At 56.9% G+C, this 20,150-nt stretch overlaps 2 long non-coding RNA genes across 3 annotated transcripts; both read left to right on the top strand.

Annotated features, from left to right (window-relative positions):
• Positions 1–11: 11 nt before the first annotated feature.
• LOC110258560 lies at positions 12–7,770 on the top strand. Of its 2 annotated transcripts, XR_002341177.1 has the most exons (6): positions 12–26; positions 385–432; positions 1,468–1,596; positions 3,711–3,910; positions 4,647–4,671; positions 7,734–7,770. It is a non-coding gene; the product is annotated as an uncharacterized LOC110258560 (long non-coding RNA). The 2 variants fall into 2 exon arrangements; XR_002341176.1 differs by lacking the exon at positions 1,468–1,596.
• A 14-nt stretch (positions 7,771–7,784) lies between these two features.
• LOC110258559 lies at positions 7,785–13,854 on the top strand. The gene is made up of 5 exons (XR_002341175.1): positions 7,785–7,799; positions 8,158–8,205; positions 9,795–9,994; positions 10,731–10,755; positions 13,818–13,854. It is a non-coding gene; the product is annotated as an uncharacterized LOC110258559 (long non-coding RNA).
• Positions 13,855–20,150: the final 6,296 nt, after the last annotated feature.

Genomic DNA, 20,150 nt, shown 5'->3' with positions numbered 1-20,150 from the left:
CAGCAACCTCGCAGAAAGTGATCGAGGTAAGAACAGCTCTCAGGTAGGAGCCAGTGGGAGAGGGTTCCCGGGACACTTGGGTTAGGCCTGCTGCTTGGAGGGTGGGGCGGGTGAGTGTGCAATTGCAAAAGAGAAAGAAATTGGTGTAAAGATGTTCGTCGCCTATGTTCCTAAGGAGGGGGAGCAGGTATGAGATGCCCGAATGTTGGCATCTGTGCTCACGTTGTGTTGGCGGGCCTCAGTCCCTGGAGCAGAGGGAAGGCCTGGGCACCTGGAGGAAAAACCCGGGTGATGCTGTGTGACCCGCCGTCACCTCGGGGAAGCCGGGGAAACGGGAGGGCCACTCCTTCTCACGCCTCGCTTCCCCGCGGTGTGTTTCTACAGACTCGGTGGCGGAGCGCACCGACTGCCGCCAGGATGAGGAGGCTGCAGGTAGGGAAGAGCACGCAGCTGGGATCCAGGGGGAGAGGGTTCCTGGGAGCAGCTGGGTTCCACCTGCTGCCGGGAGAGGGCGGAAGGGGGCTAGGACTTGGGTGGGTGGCCTACTGAGCGGAACTCCGCTGTGGTGTTTTCCCCTCTGAAGTTGCTAAGCCGAAGACGACTTGGGTCCCTGGTCTTTGTTGTGCTGTGTTTGGATTCGTGTCTCCTTCCTTTGAGAGGGAGAATGGCTTTTCCCTCCCGAAGCGGCTCCTTCCAGCTCTTGTCTCTGGCCATGGTGCCAGCTTGCTTTGTGGGTCGCACCCTGAGGGTCCTGTGCACAAGAGCTGTTGACTTAGTTTCCTTTGTTGCCCTTGAGGGCCCTGGTGTGGTGGGACGCAACCCTCTCCTAGGCCCTTGACCCTGGAGACCAAGTTTGCCTGGTGAGTGTCAGGTGGCGGGTGAGAAGGCAGGTCTCTCCCTCTGCACGTTTGGGATTTCTGGCCTCCCTGTCCTGGTGTGTCCTGGCGGTGTGTCCTGAGGGAAGGGGCGTTCCCAGAGTTGGATGCCCAGACCTGGGACGTGAGGCGCAGAGAGATCTACGTCCCCTTCCCTGGCATTTTTTTCTTCTACAGGGGATGTGAGGAGTTCCCTAGTGTCCTATAGGTTAAGGGTCCAGTGTTGGATCCCTGCTGTGGTGCAGATTCAAGCCCTGGGCTGGGAACTTCAGCATGCCCTGGGAGTGGTGAAAATCAGTCAGTCGATCAGTCAGTGGGATTGACCTCAGACCATTCTGCATGGTCATTATCTTGGTTGTCTCCGCTCCCAAGAGGCATTTTCACACAAACCCTGTGTGGGGAGGTAACGGTTGGAAGTGCACCCCAAAGAGCAAGATCTCTCTAAGTAGAACTTGGATGCTGGAGGCTCTGCTGGGCAGGTGGGGATTGTGGGCATTGAGGGCTTGGCCTGGGAGTCAGCTGTTGGTCATTTCCCTGTGGTCTTCTGCAATCAGTATATCACTCGTTCTCTCTGTTGTCATGTATTTTCCAGACTGTTGCTTTGGGAGCAAAGGATCGTGCTTCAAAAGTCTGAGGACAAGTTTGTCCTCTGCGAGCTTGGCTAGAATAATTCCCCGGTGGCCACACAACAGGGTGCACCTTGCCACTGAGCCAGATGAAGGTACTGTGGGACCTGACTCAGTACATTCAGGCATGGACAATGATTCTAGTTCATTCAGTGTTCCAAATTTCCGAACAAACTCTACACATGCTAAGCCATGTCTTTCTTTTACTGCATGATGGAAATTCAAATGAACTAACTTGGAGTTCCTGTCGTGGCGCAGTGGTTAACGAATCCGACTAGGAACCATGAGGTTGCGAGTTTGATCTCTGGCCTTGCTCAGTGGGTTAAGGATCCGGGGTTGCCGTGAGCTGTGGTGTAGGTCGCAGATGCGGTTCGGATCCCGAGTTGCAGTGGCTCTGGCGTAGGCTAGTGGCTACAACTCTGATTAGACCCCTGTCCTGGGAACCTCCGTGTGCCAAGGGAAGCGGGCCTAGAAAAGGCAAAATGGCCAAAAGCCAAGCAAGCAAGCAACCAACCAAAAAGCAAATTGAATAACTCCGTTGGTAATTTCACAACCATGGAAATAATGATTCATTTAAACTCAACATTTGGTTCCTGGTTAAAAGCAAAGGTGACCTCACTCACGTTTTGACGTTCGCTGATATTTGATGTTTCTAGTTGTACTAGATCCCTCCACGGAACCACATTTCCCAATTGGAAAACAATACTAGACGTGATTTAGAACAACAAGATCATACTAAGAGGAAATGGTGAACAGATATCACAGAAAGCTCCCCTAACCCATTCCTCCAATTTCCACCAGTGACAACGTCCGGCACTGAATGGGGAACTCGTGGTACACTGAGCGGCAAAAGGGTCATACAGTTTTAATTAATGAAAAGTTCCCCGTATACATTCAGGTTCATTTTTTGTGCTGTGACGTTAGTTGAGGTTGGACACATGCGCAATATTACGAGTCCCCAGGATGTTACCACAGAGACCGTGTACACTCTCATTTGTAGCAGCGCGTTATTCCTAACAGCCAAAAGGTGAAACCAATCCCAAGGGACAGGAAGAGATCAGGGGAGAGATCAAATGCGATATGTACCCCGAAGAGAACAGTGTTGCACCAGAAACAAAATTAAACTATTAGATAGGTTATCACATGGGGGATGCAAAATAAAACACTGTTTAACAGTAGTGACGAGTTCCCATCGTGGCATGGCAGAAGTGAGTCCGACCTGGAACCATGAGATTGCGGGTTCGATCCCTGGCCTCCTCGCTCAGTGGGTTAAGGATCCGGTGATGCCGTGAGCTGTGGTGTAGGTGGCAGATGGGGCTGGGATCCTGCCTTGCTGTGGCTCTGGCGTAAGCCGGCAGCTACAGCGCCGATGAGACCCCTAGCCTGGGAACCTCCATATGCCATGGGTGTGGCCCTAAGGAAGCGACAAGGATGACAAGAAAAAAAAATGGTGAAATCAGGCAGCACAGCAACAGAGATAGCGTGCAATTCAACACATAGGCGGCAAGTAGACTAGGCAGACTGTCAGAGCTGGAACGGAGAGATGGCTAAGACCTGGCAGCAGGGCTGAAGGGGGAGTCAGTCACTCCTGCATGGGTGCAGAGGTCCTGTGAGTCACGACGAGAAAGGTTGAGAAAGGTTGTTAGGGACAGTGGTGCAAAGTACGTAGCATCGGGAAGGCCTGCTCTCCCTCCCCCTGCCTGAGTCTCCTATTGCCAAAGTATTCCAAAGAGAAGTATTACGTGTCTAAGAAGAGAAAAGAGGTGACGCATTGCGGAGGATGGAGCGTGAACACAGGAGCACCCTGTGGGAAGAGTAGGGAAGCGGAAATGATCTCCTGCCATTTCAGCAGATGGAGGAATGGGGCCGGAGGTGAAAATGGGCAGGAGGACTCGGGAGGCTCTCTGGTGGCAGCAGAGCCGGCATGCTCGTGTTGGCCATTTCTCAGCTGGGGAATCCGCCACGGAGAGGTTCCCTTTAGCAAGAGAGGCAGAGGCTCCCTTTCTCAGGTCTTTCAGGGTGCTGTCTGCCTTCCTTCGAGACGTTTCCCCAGGAGGATGGGCCAAGAGGAGCTCCGTCCGTGCCTCATCCCGCCCCCGCCCCCAGCCCCAGCCCTCGACTCCCAGCCCCTGTCCAGTCAGGTGAGGCGCCCAGAGTACCTCGTGAGCAGCACCACCGCCTTGCTGACAGTGACTTGTGTGTCCCCCAGGAACTCACGACGACGATGTTGTGGAGGCCGGTGGGAGTGAGAAGACTGAGGCAAAGCCCCGGGCTGGGGGACATGAGGACGAGGCGGCCCCAGTACCTGAGGTGGAGGAGGAGGAGGAGGCGGGCCAGCCCCGTGAAAATGGCCAGGAGGAGTCCTTAGCCATCGCCTGGGCTGAGCCGGAAGACGAGCCTGGCCCCAAGGTAAGCTCACCTTTCTTGATGTGAGGTTGGAAAAGGTGCCTCCTTTCTTCTTGGATGTACCTCCTTCAGAAATGGAAATCTGAGAAAGTCCACTGTAGATGATATATGCAGATTGCTGTGCGGAGGACTGTTGAGTCCAAGTTTGGTACCAAGCAGTAGCTCCTTCCCCGGGGCATTTGCAAAAGGGACCGCATCAGTTCCCAAGTGTGCAGTAGGGAGCATATGTCTTTGAAGAAGCCGGAATGTTGTTTTGTCTTGTTTGTCTTTTTTTGCCTTTTCTAGGGCCCCTCCCGCGGCATATGGAGATGAGGTTCCCAGGCTAGGGGTCTGATCGGAGCTGTAGCCACCGGCCTACGCCAGAGCCACAGCAACGTGGGATCCGAGCCTCGTCTGCCACCTACACCACAGCTCAGGGCAGCGCCGGATACTTCACCCACTGAGCAAGGCCAGGGATCGAACCCGCAACCTCATGGTTCTTGGTCCGATTCGTTAACCACTGTGCCACGATGGGAAGGCCAAAGAAGCCTGAATGTTTGTTAAATGTACGAGGACTTGGGAGATCTTCCATGAAAAGCTGGCGCCTTTTCCAAAGGGGTCTTCGCCGTGTTCTTTTGGGGAAACGGACTCAACGCTGCCTTCTGTCTGCGTGCCTGCGGTCCCCAACGGCAGGAAGACCTGTGGCCGCAGTGCAGAGGATGCTGTGACACTCACCGTGTTTTCTCTTGTCTCATCACAGGTGGACGGGGCGGACGATGAAATCTGTGAGTATTCTGGAGCCCGGCTGTGCTGAGGAGAAGTCCAGGTGTTGAGGAAATGGGGGGGGGGCCCGCGAGGGAGGCGGGGTGGGGGGGCTCTCCTGCTCCTTTGGTTGCAGAGACACCCTGATTCTGGGTTCCTCCTGGGAATGAGGGTGAAGGATGGGGTGAAAGAGACGGACTTCCCAAGAAGGGCCACCCCAGGTTCTAGGGTCCCTGGACGAAAGGAGGCTCTTTGTATGGCGTGGGTAGGTGTCGGGGGACACGGCCGGGGGGGTGGGAGGGTGGTGCGTGTGAGGGCCTGCTGGTGTGATTGGCAATCAGTGTGAGTGGGTGTGTGCTGTGGGGAGCTGTTTGTGGCTTAGCACCACACAGCTGTCCAGCTTCTAATTGAGGAGTCTCACGATGACCGCAGGCTAACCGTCCATTCCCTCGTTCTGCCCGCACCGGCTGGGAGCAAGGGTTTGGGGGAAAGGCATTGCTTCCTCTGTTGGTCTTTCTTTTCCTTTTCGCTTCCCTCTCTGCCTTGTGTGGACTTTGATACCGTTGTTTCAAACACGTGCCAGGGACTCGAGCCCCTTCAGGCTGTGAGTGTCCCGAGGAGTGTTGTGAACGCTGTGCTCCACCCGCACCTCCTGCCCACTCTGGGCAGCCACCCTTCCAGCCTCTGCTCAGGAGTGGTGTGTCAGACACTTGATGCGCATGACATCAGAGAGTCTTTGTCCTTCTGTGCCTGACTTGCTTCGCTTGAAATGCTGTCCTCCAGCGAGTTCCTGTCGAGGCTCAGTGGTCATGAACCCGAGTGGTATCTCTGAGGAAGCGGGTTCGACCCTTGGCCTTGCTCAGTGGCGGCAGAGGTCCCAGACGCGGCTGGTATCCAGCTTTGCTGCGGCTGGGGTGTGGGCCGGTGGCTACAGCTCTGATTTGCCGCCTCGCCTGGGAATTTCCATATGCCGCGGGGGCCGCTCTCAAACCCCGAAAGGAATCGATCAGTAATGTCCTCCAGTTCTCTGTGCACTGCTGCAGTGGGTAGGGTTTCTGTGGGCTGTATCCATCCCGTTGTCTTTCTCAGTCTGTGTGCCCGTGGGCACTGGGGCTCTGTTTCTGTTGGGCTCTCGTGTGTGTGGCGCTGCCGGGATCCTGGGATGGCGGGTCTCTTTACCCGACACCGATGGTTCTTCCTTTAGATGTCCACGCAGCAGTGGGACTGCGGGGTCCCGTGCTAGGTCCGTGGGCAGCTTTCCTGAGGACCTGCCATAGTGTTTCCCGTCCTGGCTGGGCGAGCTGACCTTCCCTCCCACAGCGTACAGAAGTCCCAGGTAGTCACATCTTCCCAAACGACCTGTTCACGCTTGAAAACACTCCGCGTCCTACCAGGAGGGAGGTGATAGCTCGTTGTGCCTTTGCTTTGCCTTGCCGTTGTGGTGGGTGACTTTGGGAAACGTTCCGTGTGTGTGCTGCTGTCTGTTGTCTTCTTGGACGGAGGCGGTCTCCCAGGCTTCCGCTCACCTACACCTGAGTTATTTGCCTTTTGGGTCAATTGATTTGGCGTTGTTTCCCACAGATTCTGGACATGAGCCCCTGTTCCAAATGTAAGGTTTGCAGATAGCGTCTTCTGCGGGTTGTCTTTCCATTCAGTGGCTCGTCAGACACTGTCCTTTCTGTTTGTCTCTGTGTTCATTGAGGTGCCGTGTTGTTTCATTTTCTGCCGTGTAGCAACATTCCCCAGGCGTGTGTGTGCATAAACACAGGTTCCTTTTGGACTGTTATCGTCCGTCCCGGTCGATTTCAGGAGATGGGATCCAGTTCCCCGTGCGCTGCAGCAGGAGGACCTCGTCGTCGCTCCATTCTCAATGCCTAGTTGGCATCGACTCCCCCCAAACGCCCAGTCCGTGCCCTTCACGAAAGCCACAAGTCTGTTCTCTGTGTCCATGGGTTTTGTGGACAGGGTCCTTTGTGCCATGGTTTAGACTCCACATCTAAGTGAGATCTCTCTCTTTGTCACGTACTTCGCTTTGTATGAGAATGTCTCGATCCAGCCCTATGGTTTTGAATGGCATTGGTTTCTTCTTGGATTTTCTGGCTGAGTCGTGAATTCCCTCGTGTATGTGGACCACATGGTCGTGATCCATCCCTGTGCCTGTGGACATGAGGTGGTGTCCCTGTCCTGGCTGTTGTGAGTGGTGCCGCCATACACACACAGGGGCATGTGTCTCTTTCCTGGATACGTGTGTCGTGGTATCTTCCAGGGCGCTCGCTCGGCTTGCTGGGTCGCATGCTGTGCTGCGTTCCGTTTTGGGAGGCCCCTCCGTGGTGCCTTCAGTAGTGGTTGTACCGGTGTACGTTAGCACCGGCAGTGCTGGGGGGAGGCCTTTGCTCCAGCCGTGTCTGCGACCGACACCAGAGCTGGCGGCAACGCTGGATCCTTAACCCCCTCGGCGAGGCCAGGGATCAGCCCCGCAAGCTCGTGGTTCCGGTCGGATTTGTTTCTGCTGCGCCCCGACGCCCCGACGGGAACTCCTGGCTTGTTTCTTTGCTGTTGCTGTTGAGGTGTATGAGTTTTCTTTATGTGTGCTTTGGAGAGGAACCTCACGGGCAGGGGTACCCGTCTCCTCAGTGTTTCTGTAGAGCTGCTGTCCACAGCGTGGCAGCCGCTGTCCAGAGGGAGCCATTTATGCTTCATTGAATTCAGCCAGTAGTTAGGTCTGCCTCTGGCAGTGAACAGAAGAAAGCAGCCAAGGGTTCACTCCCCCGAGCCAGCACGCAAGGGTGTCCGTGCAGCTGGACTTTCAGGTGTGTCACGCTGGGGCTGAGGCCTCCGGAGGGACTCCTAGAAGGGAGGCGTGCGTGTAAAGCGCCATCCCTCAGCAGCCCACGACCTCGGACGGTTTGCCACTGTGGCCAGTGTTTTATTGATGCTTCTGAGGCCATAGAGCACGCACGGGGAAGTTCTGAGCACACGGAGGACAAGCCAGGGCGGTGCTGTGTGGCCGCAGTCAACCCTAAGTAGGGGTCCGAGTGGGGGACGGTCGCTAACACCTCGATTCCTCATGTCTGTGTTTCTGCAGCTTGGAGCTTGGAGAGTGTGTGTGAGAGCGACCTCGCTGACAGCAACCTCGCAGAAAGTGATCGAGGTAAGAACAGCTCTCAGGTAGGAGCCAGTGGGAGAGGGTTCCCGGGACACTTGGGTTAGGCCTGCTGCTTGGAGGGTGGGGCGGGTGAGTGTGCAATTGCAAAAGAGAAAGAAATTGGTGTAAAGATGTTCGTCGCCTATGTTCCTAAGGAGGGGGAGCAGGTATGAGATGCCCGAATGTTGGCATCTGTGCTCACGTTGTGTTGGCGGGCCTCAGTCCCTGGAGCAGAGGGAAGGCCTGGGCACCTGGAGGAAAAACCCGGGTGATGCTGTGTGACCCGCCGTCACCTCGGGGAAGCCGGGGAAACGGGAGGGCCACTCCTTCTCACGCCTCGCTTCCCCGCGGTGTGTTTCTACAGACTCGGTGGCGGAGCGCACCGACTGCCGCCAGGATGAGGAGGCTGCAGGTAGGGAAGAGCACGCAGCTGGGATCCAGGGGGAGAGGGTTCCTGGGAGCAGCTGGGTTCCACCTGCTGCCGGGAGAGGGCGGAAGGGGGCTAGGACTTGGGTGGGTGGCCTACTGAGCGGAACTCCGCTGTGGTGTTTTCCCCTCTGAAGTTGCTAAGCCGAAGACGACTTGGGTCCCTGGTCTTTGTTGTGCTGTGTTTGGATTCGTGTCTCCTTCCTTTGAGAGGGAGAATGGCTTTTCCCTCCCGAAGCGGCTCCTTCCAGCTCTTGTCTCTGGCCATGGTGCCAGCTTGCTTTGTGGGTCGCACCCTGAGGGTCCTGTGCACAAGAGCTGTTGACTTAGTTTCCTTTGTTGCCCTTGAGGGCCCTGGTGTGGTGGGACGCAACCCTCTCCTAGGCCCTTGACCCTGGAGACCAAGTTTGTCTAGTGAGTGTCAGGTGGCGGGTGAGAAGGCAGGTCTCTCCCTCTGCACGTTTGGGATTTCTGGCCTCCCTGTCCTGGTGTGTCCTGGCGGTGTGTCCTGAGGGAAGGGGCGTTCCCAGAGTTGGATGAGTTGAAGGAGACGGCCTTGGAGTAGGCGTGGTTAACGAATCCGACCTGGAACCATGAGATTGCGGGTTCGATCCCTGGCCTCCTCGCTCAGTGGGTTAAGGATCCGGTGATGCCGTGAGCTGTGGTGTAGGTGGCAGATGGGGCTGGGATCCTGCCTTGCTGTGGCTCTGGCGTAAGCCGGCAGCTACAGCGCCGATGAGACCCCTAGCCTGGGAACCTCCATATGCCATGGGTGTGGCCCTAAGGAAGCGACAAGGATGACAAGAAAAAAAAATGGTGAAATCAGGCACCACAGCAACAGAGATAGCGTGCAGTTCAACACATAGGCGGCAAGTAGACTAGGCAGACTGTCAGAGCTGGAACGGAGAGATGGCTAAGACCTGGCAGCAGGGCTGAAGGGGGAGTCAGTCACTCCTGCATGGGTGCAGAGGTCCTGTGAGTCACGACGAGAAAGGTTGAGAAAGGTTGTTAGGGACAGTGGTGCAAAGTACGTAGCATCGGGAAGGCCTGCTCTCCCTCCCCCTGCCTGAGTCTCCTATTGCCAAAGTATTCCAAAGAGAAGTATTACGTGTCTAAGAAGAGAAAAGAGGTGACGCATTGCGGAGGATGGAGCGTGAACACAGGAGCACCCTGTGGGAAGAGTAGGGAAGCGGAAATGATCTCCTGCCATTTCAGCAGATGGAGGAATGGGGCCGGAGGTGAAAATGGGCAGGAGGACTCGGGAGGCTCTCTGGTGGCAGCAGAGCCGGCGTGCTCGTGTTGGCCATTTCTCAGCTGGGGAATCCGCCACGGAGAGGTTCCCTTTAGCAAGAGAGGCAGAGGCTCCCTTTCTCAGGTCTTTCAGGGTGCTGTCTGCCTTCCTTCGAGACGTTTCCCCAGGAGGATGGGCCAAGAGGAGCTCCGTCCGTGCCTCATCCCGCCCCCGCCCCCAGCCCCAGCCCTCGACTCCCAGCCCCTGTCCAGTCAGGTGAGGCGCCCAGAGTACCTCGTGAGCAGCACCACCGCCTTGCTGACAGTGACTTGTGTGTCCCCCAGGAACTCACGACGACGATGTTGTGGAGGCCGGTGGGAGTGAGAAGACTGAGGCAAAGCCCCGGGCTGGGGGACATGAGGACGAGGCGGCCCCAGTACCTGAGGTGGAGGTGGAGGAGGAGGCGGGCCAGCCCCGTGAAAATGGCCAGGAGGAGTCCTTAGCCATCGCCTGGGCTGAGCCGGAAGACGAGCCTGGCCCCAAGGTAAGCTCACCTTTCTTGATGTGAGGTTGGAAAAGGTGCCTCCTTTCTTCTTGGATGTACCTCCTTCAGAAATGGAAATCTGAGAAAGTCCACTGTAGATGATATATGCAGATTGCTGTGCGGAGGACTGTTGAGTCCAAGTTTGGTACCAAGCAGTAGCTCCTTCCCCGGGGCATTTGCAAAAGGGACCGCATCAGTTCCCAAGTGTGCAGTAGGGAGCATATGTCTTTGAAGAAGCCGGAATGTTGTTTTGTCTTGTTTGTCTTTTTTTGCCTTTTCTAGGGCCCCTCCCGCGGCATATGGAGATGAGGTTCCCAGGCTAGGGGTCTGATCGGAGCTGTAGCCACCGGCCTACGCCAGAGCCACAGCAACGTGGGATCCGAGCCTCGTCTGCCACCTACACCACAGCTCAGGGCAGCGCCGGATACTTCACCCACTGAGCAAGGCCAGGGATCGAACCCGCAACCTCATGGTTCTTGGTCCGATTCGTTAACCACTGTGCCACGATGGGAAGGCCAAAGAAGCCTGAATGTTTGTTAAATGTACGAGGACTTGGGAGATCTTCCATGAAAAGCTGGCGCCTTTTCCAAAGGGGTCTTCGCCGTGTTCTTTTGGGGAAACGGACTCAACGCTGCCTTCTGTCTGCGTGCCTGCGGTCCCCAACGGCAGGAAGACCTGTGGCCGCAGTGCAGAGGATGCTGTGACACTCACCGTGTTTTCTCTTGTCTCATCACAGGTGGACGGGGCGGACGATGAAATCTGTGAGTATTCTGGAGCCCGGCTCTGCTGAGGAGAAGTCCAGGTGTTGAGGAAATGGGGGGGGGGCCCGCGAGGGAGGCGGGGGGGGGGGGCTCTCCTGCTCCTTTGGTTGCAGAGACACCCTGATTCTGGGTTCCTCCTGGGAATGAGGGTGAAGGATGGGGTGAAAGAGACGGACTTCCCAAGAAGGGCCACCCCAGGTTCTAGGGTCCCTGGACGAAAGGAGGCTCTTTGTATGGCGTGGGTAGGTGTCGGGGGACACGGCCGGGGGGGTGGGAGGGTGGTGCGTGTGAGGGCCTGCTGGTGTGATTGGCAATCAGTGTGAGTGGGTGTGTGCTGTGGGGAGCTGTTTGTGGCTTAGCACCACACAGCTGTCCAGCTTCTAATTGAGGAGTCTCACGATGACCGCAGGCTAACCGTCCATTCCCTCGTTCTGCCCGCACCGGCTGGGAGCAAGGGTTTGGGGGAAAGGCATTGCTTCCTCTGTTGGTCTTTCTTTTCCTTTTCGCTTCCCTCTCTGCCTTGTGTGGACTTTGATACCGTTGTTTCAAACACGTGCCAGGGACTCGAGCCCCTTCAGGCTGTGAGTGTCCCGAGGAGTGTTGTGAACGCTGTGCTCCACCCGCACCTCCTGCCCACTCTGGGCAGCCACCCTTCCAGCCTCTGCTCAGGAGTGGTGTGTCAGACACTTGATGCGCATGACATCAGAGAGTCTTTGTCCTTCTGTGCCTGACTTGCTTCGCTTGAAATGCTGTCCTCCAGCGAGTTCCTGTCGAGGCTCAGTGGTCATGAACCCGAGTGGTATCTCTGAGGAAGCGGATTCGACCCTTGGCCTTGCTCAGTGGCGGCAGAGGTCCCAGACGCGGCTGGTATCCAGCTTTGCTGCGGCTGGGGTGTGGGCCGGTGGCTACAGCTCTGATTTGCCGCCTCGCCTGGGAATTTCCATATGCCGCGGGGGCCGCTCTCAAACCCCGAAAGGAATCGATCAGTAATGTCCTCCAGTTCTCTGTGCATTGCTGCAGTGGGTAGGGTTTCTGTGGGCTGTATCCATCCCGTTGTCTTTCTCAGTCTGTGTGCCCGTGGGCACTGGGGCTCTGTTTCTGTTGGGCTCTCGTGTGTGTGGCGCTGCCGGGATCCTGGGATGGCGGGTCTCTTTACCCGACACCGATGGTTCTTCCTTTAGATGTCCACGCAGCAGTGGGACTGCGGGGTCCCGTGCTAGGTCCGTGGGCAGCTTTCCTGAGGACCTGCCATAGTGTTTCCCGTCCTGGCTGGGCGAGCTGACCTTCCCTCCCACAGCGTACAGAAGTCCCAGGTAGTCACATCTTCCCAAACGACCTGTTCACGCTTGAAAACACTCCGCGTCCTACCAGGAGGGAGGTGATAGCTCGTTGTGCCTTTGCTTTGCCTTGCCGTTGTGGTGGGTGACTTTGGGAAACGTTCCGTGTGTGTGCTGCTGTCTGTTGTCTTCTTGGACGGAGGCGGTCTCCCAGGCTTCCGCTCACCTACACCTGAGTTATTTGCCTTTTGGGTCAATTGATTTGGCGTTGTTTCCCACAGATTCTGGACATGAGCCCCTGTTCCAAATGTAAGGTTTGCAGATAGCGTCTTCTGCGGGTTGTCTTTCCATTCAGTGGCTCGTCAGACACTGTCCTTTCTGTTTGTCTCTGTGTTCATTGAGGTGCCGTGTTGTTTCATTTTCTGCCGTGTAGCAACATTCCCCAGGCGTGTGTGTGCATAAACACAGGTTCCTTTTGGACTGTTATCGTCCGTCCCGGTCGATTTCAGGAGATGGGATCCAGTTCCCCGTGCGCTGCAGCAGGAGGACCTCGTCGTCGCTCCATTCTCAATGCCTAGTTGGCATCGACTCCCCCCAAACGCCCAGTCCGTGCCCTTCACGAAAGCCACAAGTCTGTTCTCTGTGTCCATGGGTTTTGTGGACAGGGTCCTTTGTGCCATGGTTTAGACTCCACATCTAAGTGAGATCTCTCTCTTTGTCACGTACTTCGCTTTGTATGAGAATGTCTCGATCCAGCCCTATGGTTTTGAATGGCATTGGTTTCTTCTTGGATTTTCTGGCTGAGTCGTGAATTCCCTCGTGTATGTGGACCACATGGTCGTGATCCATCCCTGTGCCTGTGGACATGAGGTGGTGTCCCTGTCCTGGCTGTTGTGAGTGGTGCCGCCATACACACACAGGGGCATGTGTCTCTTTCCTGGATACGTGTGTCGTGGTATCTTCCAGGGCGCTCGCTCGGCTTGCTGGGTCGCATGCTGTGCTGCGTTCCGTTTTGGGAGGCCCCTCCGTGGTGCCTTCGGTAGTGGTTGTACCGGTGTACGTTCGCACCGGCAGTGCTGGGGGGAGGCCTTTGCTCCAGCCGTGTCTGCGACCGACACCAGAGCTGGCGGCAACGCTGGATCCTTAACCCCCTCGGCGAGGCCAGGGATCAGCCCCGCAAGCTCGTGGTTCCGGTCGGATTTGTTTCTGCTGCGCCCCGACGCCCCGACGGGAACTCCTGGCTTGTTTCTTTGCTGTTGCTGTTGAGGTGTATGAGTTTTCTTTATGTGTGCTTTGGAGAGGAACCTCACGGGCAGGGGTACCCGTCTCCTCAGTGTTTCTGTAGAGCTGCTGTCCACAGCGTGGCAGCCGCTGTCCAGAGGGAGCCATTTATGCTTCATTGAATTCAGCCAGTAGTTAGGTCTGCCTCTGGCAGTGAACAGAAGAAAGCAGCCAAGGGTTCACTCCCCCGAGCCAGCACGCAAGGGTGTCCGTGCAGCTGGACTTTCAGGTGTGTCACGCTGGGGCTGAGGCCTCCGGAGGGACTCCTAGAAGGGAGGCGTGCGTGTAAAGCGCCATCCCTCAGCAGCCCACGACCTCGGACGGTTTGCCACTGTGGCCAGTGTTTTATTGATGCTTCTGAGGCCATAGAGCACGCACGGGGAAGTTCTGAGCACACGGAGGACAAGCCAGGGCGGTGCTGTGTGGCCGCAGTCAACCCTAAGTAGGGGTCCGAGTGGGGGACGGTCGCTAACACCTCGATTCCTCATGTCTGTGTTTCTGCAGCTTGGAGCTTGGAGAGTGTGTGTGAGAGCGACCTCGCTGACAGCAACCTCGCAGAAAGTGATCGAGGTAAGAACAGCTCTCAGGTAGGAGCCAGTGGGAGAGGGTTCCCGGGACACTTGGAACTTAGGCCTGCTGCTTGGAGGGTGGGGCGGGTGAGTGTGCAATTGCAAAAGAGAAAGAAATTGGTGTAAAGATGTTCGTCGCCTATGTTCCTAAGGAGGGGGAGCAGGTATGAGATGCCCGAATGTTGGCATCTGTGCTCACGTTGTGTTGGCGGGCCTCAGTCCCTGGAGCAGAGGGAAGGCCTGGGCACCTGGAGGAAAAACCCGGGTGATGCTGTGTGACCCGCCGTCACCTCGGGGAAGCCGGGGAAACGGGAGGGCCACTCCTTCTCACGCCTCGCTTCCCCGCGGTGTGTTTCTACAGACTCGGTGGCGGAGCGCACCGACTGCCGCCAGGATGAGGAGGCTGCAGGTAGGGAAGAGCACGCAGCTGGGATCCAGGGGGAGAGGGTTCCTGGGAGCAGCTGGGTTCCACCTGCTGCCGGGAGAGGGCGGAAGGGGGCTAGGACTTGGGTGGGTGGCCTACTGAGCGGAACTCCGCTGTGGTGTTTTCCCCTCTGAAGTTGCTAAGCCGAAGACGACTTGGGTCCCTGGTCTTTGTTGTGCTGTGTTTGGATTCGTGTCTCCTTCCTTTGAGAGGGAGAATGGCTTTTCCCTCCCGAAGCGGCTCCTTCCAGCTCTTGTCTCTGGCCATGGTGCCAGCTTGCTTTGTGGGTCGCACCCTGAGGGTCCTGTGCACAAGAGCTGTTGACTTAGTTTCCTTTGTTGCCCTTGAGGGCCCTGGTGTGGTGGGACGCAACCCTCTCCTAGGCCCTTGACCCTGGAGACCAAGTTTGCCTAGTGAGTGTCAGGTGGCGGGTGAGAAGGCAGGTCTCTCCCTCTGCACGTTTGGGATTTCTGGCCTCCCTGTCCTGGTGTGTCCTGGCGGTGTGTCCTGAGGGAAGGGGCGTTCCCAGAGTTGGATGAGTTGAAGGAGACGGCCTTGGAGTAGGCGTGGTTAACGGATCCGACCTGGAACCATGAGATTGCGGGTTCGATCCCTGGCCTCCTCGCTCAGTGGGTTAAGGATCCGGTGATGCCGTGAGCTGTGGTGTAGGTGGCAGATGGGGCTGGGATCCTGCCTTGCTGTGGCTCTGGCGTAAGCCGGCAGCTACAGCGCCGATGAGACCCCTAGCCTGGGAACCTCCATATGCCATGGGTGTGGCCCTAAGGAAGCGACAAGGATGACAAGAAAAAAAAAATGGTGAAATCAGGCAGCACAGCAACAGAGATAGTGTGCAGTTCAACACATAGGCGGCAAGTAGACTAGGCAGACTGTCAGAGCTGGAACGGAGAGATGGCTAAGACCTGGCAGCAGGGCTGAAGGGGGAGTCAGTCATTCCTGCATGGGTGCAGAGGTCCTGTGAGTCACGACGAGAAAGGTTGAGAAAGGTTGTTAGGGACAGTGGTGCAAAGTACGTAGCATCGGGAAGGCCTGCTCTCCCTCCCCCTGCCTGAGTCTCCTATTGCCAAAGTATTCCAAAGAGAAGTATTACGTGTCTAAGAAGAGAAAAGAGGTGACGCATTGCGGAGGATGGAGCGTGAACACAGGAGCACCCTGTGGGAAGAGTAGGGAAGCGGAAATGATCTCCTGCCATTTCAGCAGATGGAGGAATGGGGCCGGAGGTGAAAATGGGCAGGAGGACTCGGGAGGCTCTCTGGTGGCAGCAGAGCCGGCATGCTCGTGTTGGCCATTTCTCAGCTGGGGAATCCGCCACGGAGAGGTTCCCTTTAGCAAGAGAGGCAGAGGCTCCCTTTCTCAGGTCTTTCAGGGTGCTGTCTGCCTTCCTTCGAGACGTTTCCCCAGGAGGATGGGCCAAGAGGAGCTCCGTCCGTGCCTCATCCCGCCCCCGCCCCCAGCCCCAGCCCTCGACTCCCAGCCCCTGTCCAGTCAGGTGAGGCGCCCAGAGTACCTCGTGAGCAGCACCACCGCCTTGCTGACAGTGACTTGTGTGTCCCCCAGGAACTCACGACGACGATGTTGTGGAGGCCGGTGGGAGTGAGAAGACTGAGGCAAAGCCCCGGGCTGGGGGACATGAGGACGAGGCGGCCCCAGTACCTGAGGTGGAGGTGGAGGAGGAGGCGGGCCAGCCCCGTGAAAATGGCCAGGAGGAGTCCTTAGCCATCGCCTGGGCTGAGCCGGAAGACGAGCCTGGCCCCAAGGTAAGCTCACCTTTCTTGATGTGAGGTTGGAAAAGGTGCCTCCTTTCTTCTTGGATGTACCTCCTTCAGAAATGGAAATCTGAGAAAGTCCACTGTAGATGATATATGCAGATTGCTGTGCGGAGGACTGTTGAGTCCAAGTTTGGTACCAAGCAGTAGCTCCTTCCCCGGGGCATTTGCAAAAGGGACCGCATCAGTTCCAAGTGTGCAGTAGGGAGCATATGTCTTTGAAGAAGCCGGAATGTTGTTTTGTCTTGTTTGTCTTTTTTTGCCTTTTCTAGGGCCCCTCCCGCGGCATATGGAGATGAGGTTCCCAGGCTAGGGGTCTGATCGGAGCTGTAGCCACCGGCCTACGCCAGAGCCACAGCAACGTGGGATCCGAGCCTCGTCTGCCACCTACACCACAGCTCAGGGCAGCGCCGGATACTTCACCCACTGAGCAAGGCCAGGGATCGAACCCGCAACCTCATGGTTCTTGGTCCGATTCGTTAACCACTGTGCCACGATGGGAACGCCAAAGAAGCCTGAAAGTTTGTTAAATGTACGAGGACTTGGGAGATCTTCCATGAAAAGCTGGCGCCTTTTCCAAAGGGGTCTTCGCCGTGTTCTTTTGGGGAAACGGACTCAACGCTGCCTTCTGTCTGCGTGCCTGCGGTCCCCAACGGCAGGAAGACCTGTGGCCGCAGTGCAGAGGATGCTGTGACACTCACCGTGTTTTCTCTTGTCTCATCACAGGTGGACGGGGCGGACGATGAAATCTGTGAGTATTCTGGAGCCCGGCTCTGCTGAGGAGAAGTCCAGGTGTTGAGGAAATGGGGGGGGGGGCCGCGAGGGAGGCGGGGTGGGGGGGGCTCTCCTGCTCCTTTGGTTGCAGAGACACCCTGATTCTGGGTTCCTCCTGGGAATGAGGGTGAAGGATGGGGTGAAAGAGACGGACTTCCCAAGAAGGGCCACCCCAGGTTCTAGGGTCCCTGGACAAAAGGAGGCTCTTTGTATGGCGTGGGTAGGTGTCGGGGGACACGGTGGGGGCGGGGAGGGTGGTGCGTGTGAGGGCCTGCTGGTGTGATTGGCAATCAGTGTGAGTGGGTGTGTGCTGTGGGGAGCCGTTTGTGGCTTAGCACCACACAGCTGTCCAGCTTCTAATTGAGGAGTCTCACGATGACCGCAGGCTAACCGTCCATTCCCTCGTTCTGCCCGCACCGGCTGGGAGCAAGGGTTTGGGGGAAAGGCATTGCTTCCTCTGTTGGTCTTTCTTTTCCTTTTCGCTTCCCTCTCTGCCTTGTGTGGACTTTGATACCGTTGTTTCAAACACGTGCCAGGGACTCGAGCCCCTTCAGGCTGTGAGTGTCCCGAGGAGTGTTGTGAACGCTGTGCTCCACCCGCACCTCCTGCCCACTCTGGGCAGCCACCCTTCCAGCCTCTGCTCAGGAGTGGTGTGTCAGACACTTGATGCGCATGACATCAGAGAGTCTTTGTCCTTCTGTGCCTGACTTGCTTCGCTTGAAATGCTGTCCTCCAGCGAGTTCCTGTCGAGGCTCAGTGGTCATGAACCCGACTGGTATCTCTGAGGACGCGGGTTCGACCCTTGGCCTTGCTCAGTGGGGGAAGAATCCAGCGTTGCGGTGAGCTGCCTGCGGCAGAGGTCCCAGACGCGGCTGGTATCCAGCTTTGCTGCAGCTGGGGTGTAGGCCGGTGGCTACAGCTCTGATTTGCCGCCTCTCCTGGGAATTTCCGTATGCCGCGGGGGCCGCCCTCAAACCCCGAGACGAATCGATCAGTAATGTCCTCCAGTTCTCTGTGCACTGCTGCAGTGGGTAGGGTTTCTGTGGGCTGTATCCATCCCGTTGTCTTTCTCAGTCTGTGTGCCCGTGGGCACTGGGGCTCTGTTTCTGTTGGGCTCTCGTGTGTGTGGCGCTGCCGGGATCCTGGGATGGCGGGTCTCTTTACCCGACACCGATGGTTCTTCCTTTAGATGTCCACGCAGCAGTGGGACTGCGGGGTCCCGTGCTAGGTCCGTGGGCAGCTTTCCTGAGGACCTGCCATAGTGTTTCCCGTCCTGGCTGGGCCAGCTGACCTTCCCGCCCACAGCGTAGAGAAGTCCCAGGTAGTCACATCTTCCCAGACGACCTGTTCACGCTTGAAAACACTCCGCGTCCTACGAGGAGGGAGGTGATAGCTCGTTGTGCCTTTGCTTTGCCTTGCCGTTGTGGTGGGTGACTTTGGGAAACGTTCCGTGTGTGTGCTGCTGTCTGTTGTCTTCTTGGACGGAGGCGGTCTCCCAGGCTTCCGCTCACCTACACCTGAGTTATTTGCCTTTTGGGTCAATTGATTTGGCGTTGTTTCCCACAGATTCTGGACATGAGCCCCTGTTCCAAATGTAAGGTTTGCAGATAGCGTCTTCTGCGGGTTGTCTTTCCATTCAGTGGCTCGTCAGACACTGTCCTTTCTGTTTGTCTCTGTGTTCATTGAGGTGCCGTGTTGTTTCATTTTCCTGCCGTGTAGCAACATTCCCCAGGCGTGTGTGTGCATAAACACAGGTTCCTTTTGGACTGTTATCGTCCGTCCCGGTCGATTTCAGGAGATGGGATCCAGTTCCCCGTGCGCTGCAGCAGGAGGACCTCGTCGTCGCTCCATTCTCAATGCCGTAGTTGGCATCGACTCCCCCCAAACGCCCAGTCCGTGCCCTTCACGAAAGCCACAAGTCTGTTCTCTGTGTCCGTGGGTTTTGTGGACAGGGTCCTTTGTGCCATGGTTTAGACTCCACATCTAAGTGAGATCTCTCTCTTTGTCACGTACTTCGCTTTGTATGAGAATGTCTCGATCCAGCCCTATGGTTTTGAATGGCATTGGTTTCTTCTTGGATTTTCTGGCTGAGTCGTGAATTCCCTCGTGTATGTGGACCACATGGTCGTGATCCATCCCTGTGCCTGTGGACATGAGGTGGCGTCCCTGTCCTGGCTGTTGTGAGTGGTGCCGCCATACACACACAGGGGCATGTGTCTCTTTCCTGGATACGTGTGTCGTGGTATCTTCCAGGGCGCTCGCTCGGCTTGCTGGGTCGCATGCTGTGCTGCGTTCCGTTTTGGGAGGCCCCTCCGTGGTGCCTTCGGTAGTGGTTGTACCGGTGTACGTTCGCACCGGCAGTGCTGGGGGGGAGGCCTTTGCTCCAGCCGTGTCTGCGACCGACACCAGAGCTGGCGGCAACGCTGGATCCTTAACCCCCTCGGCGAGGCCAGGGATCAGCCCCGCAAGCTCGTGGTTCCTGGTCGGATTTGTTTCCGCTGCGCCCCGACGCCCCGACGGGAACTCCTGGCTTGTTTTCTTTGCTGTTGCTGTTGAGGTGTATGAGTTTTCTTTATGTGTGCTTTGGAGAGGAACCTCACGGGCAGGGGTGCCCGTCTCCTCAGTGTTTCTGTAGAGCTGCTGTCCACAGCGTGGCAGCCGCTGTCCAGAGGGAGCCATTTATGCTTCATTGAATTCAGCCAGTAGTTAGGTCTGCCTCTGGCAGTGAACAGAAGAAAGCAGCCAAGGGTTCACTCCCCCGAGCCAGCACGCAAGGGTGTCCGTGCAGCTGGACTTTCAGGTGTGTCACGCTGGGGCTGAGGCCTCCGGAGGGACTCCTAGAAGGGAGGCGTGCGTGTAAAGCGCCATCCCTCAGCAGCCCACGATCTCAGACGGTTTGCCACTGTGGCCAGTGTTTTATTGATGCTTCTGAGGCCATAGAGCACGCACGGGGAAGTTCTGAGCACACGGAGGACAAGCCAGGGCGGTGCTGTGTGGCCGCAGTCAACCCTAAGTAGGGGTCCGAGTGGGGGACGGTCGCTAACACCCTCGATTCCTCATGTCTGTGTTTCTGCAGCTTGGAGCTTGGAGAGTGTGTGTGAGAGCGACCTCGCTGACAGCAACCTCGCAGAAAGTGATCGAGGTAAGAACAGCTCTCAGGTAGGAGCCAGTGGGAGAGGGTTCCCGGGACACTTGGAACTTAGGCCTGCTGCTTGGAGGGTGGGGCGGGTGAGTGTGCAATTGCAAAAGAGAAAGAAATTGGTGTAAAGATGTTCGTCGCCTATGT

The sequence above is a fragment of the Sus scrofa genome, unplaced genomic scaffold (assembly GCF_000003025.6).
Source record: "Sus scrofa isolate TJ Tabasco breed Duroc unplaced genomic scaffold, Sscrofa11.1 Contig2377, whole genome shotgun sequence".
NCBI lineage: Eukaryota > Metazoa > Chordata > Mammalia > Artiodactyla > Suidae > Sus > Sus scrofa.
The sequence above is the reverse complement of the archived record's forward strand: the minus strand, read 5'-3'. Positions and strand labels throughout refer to the sequence as shown.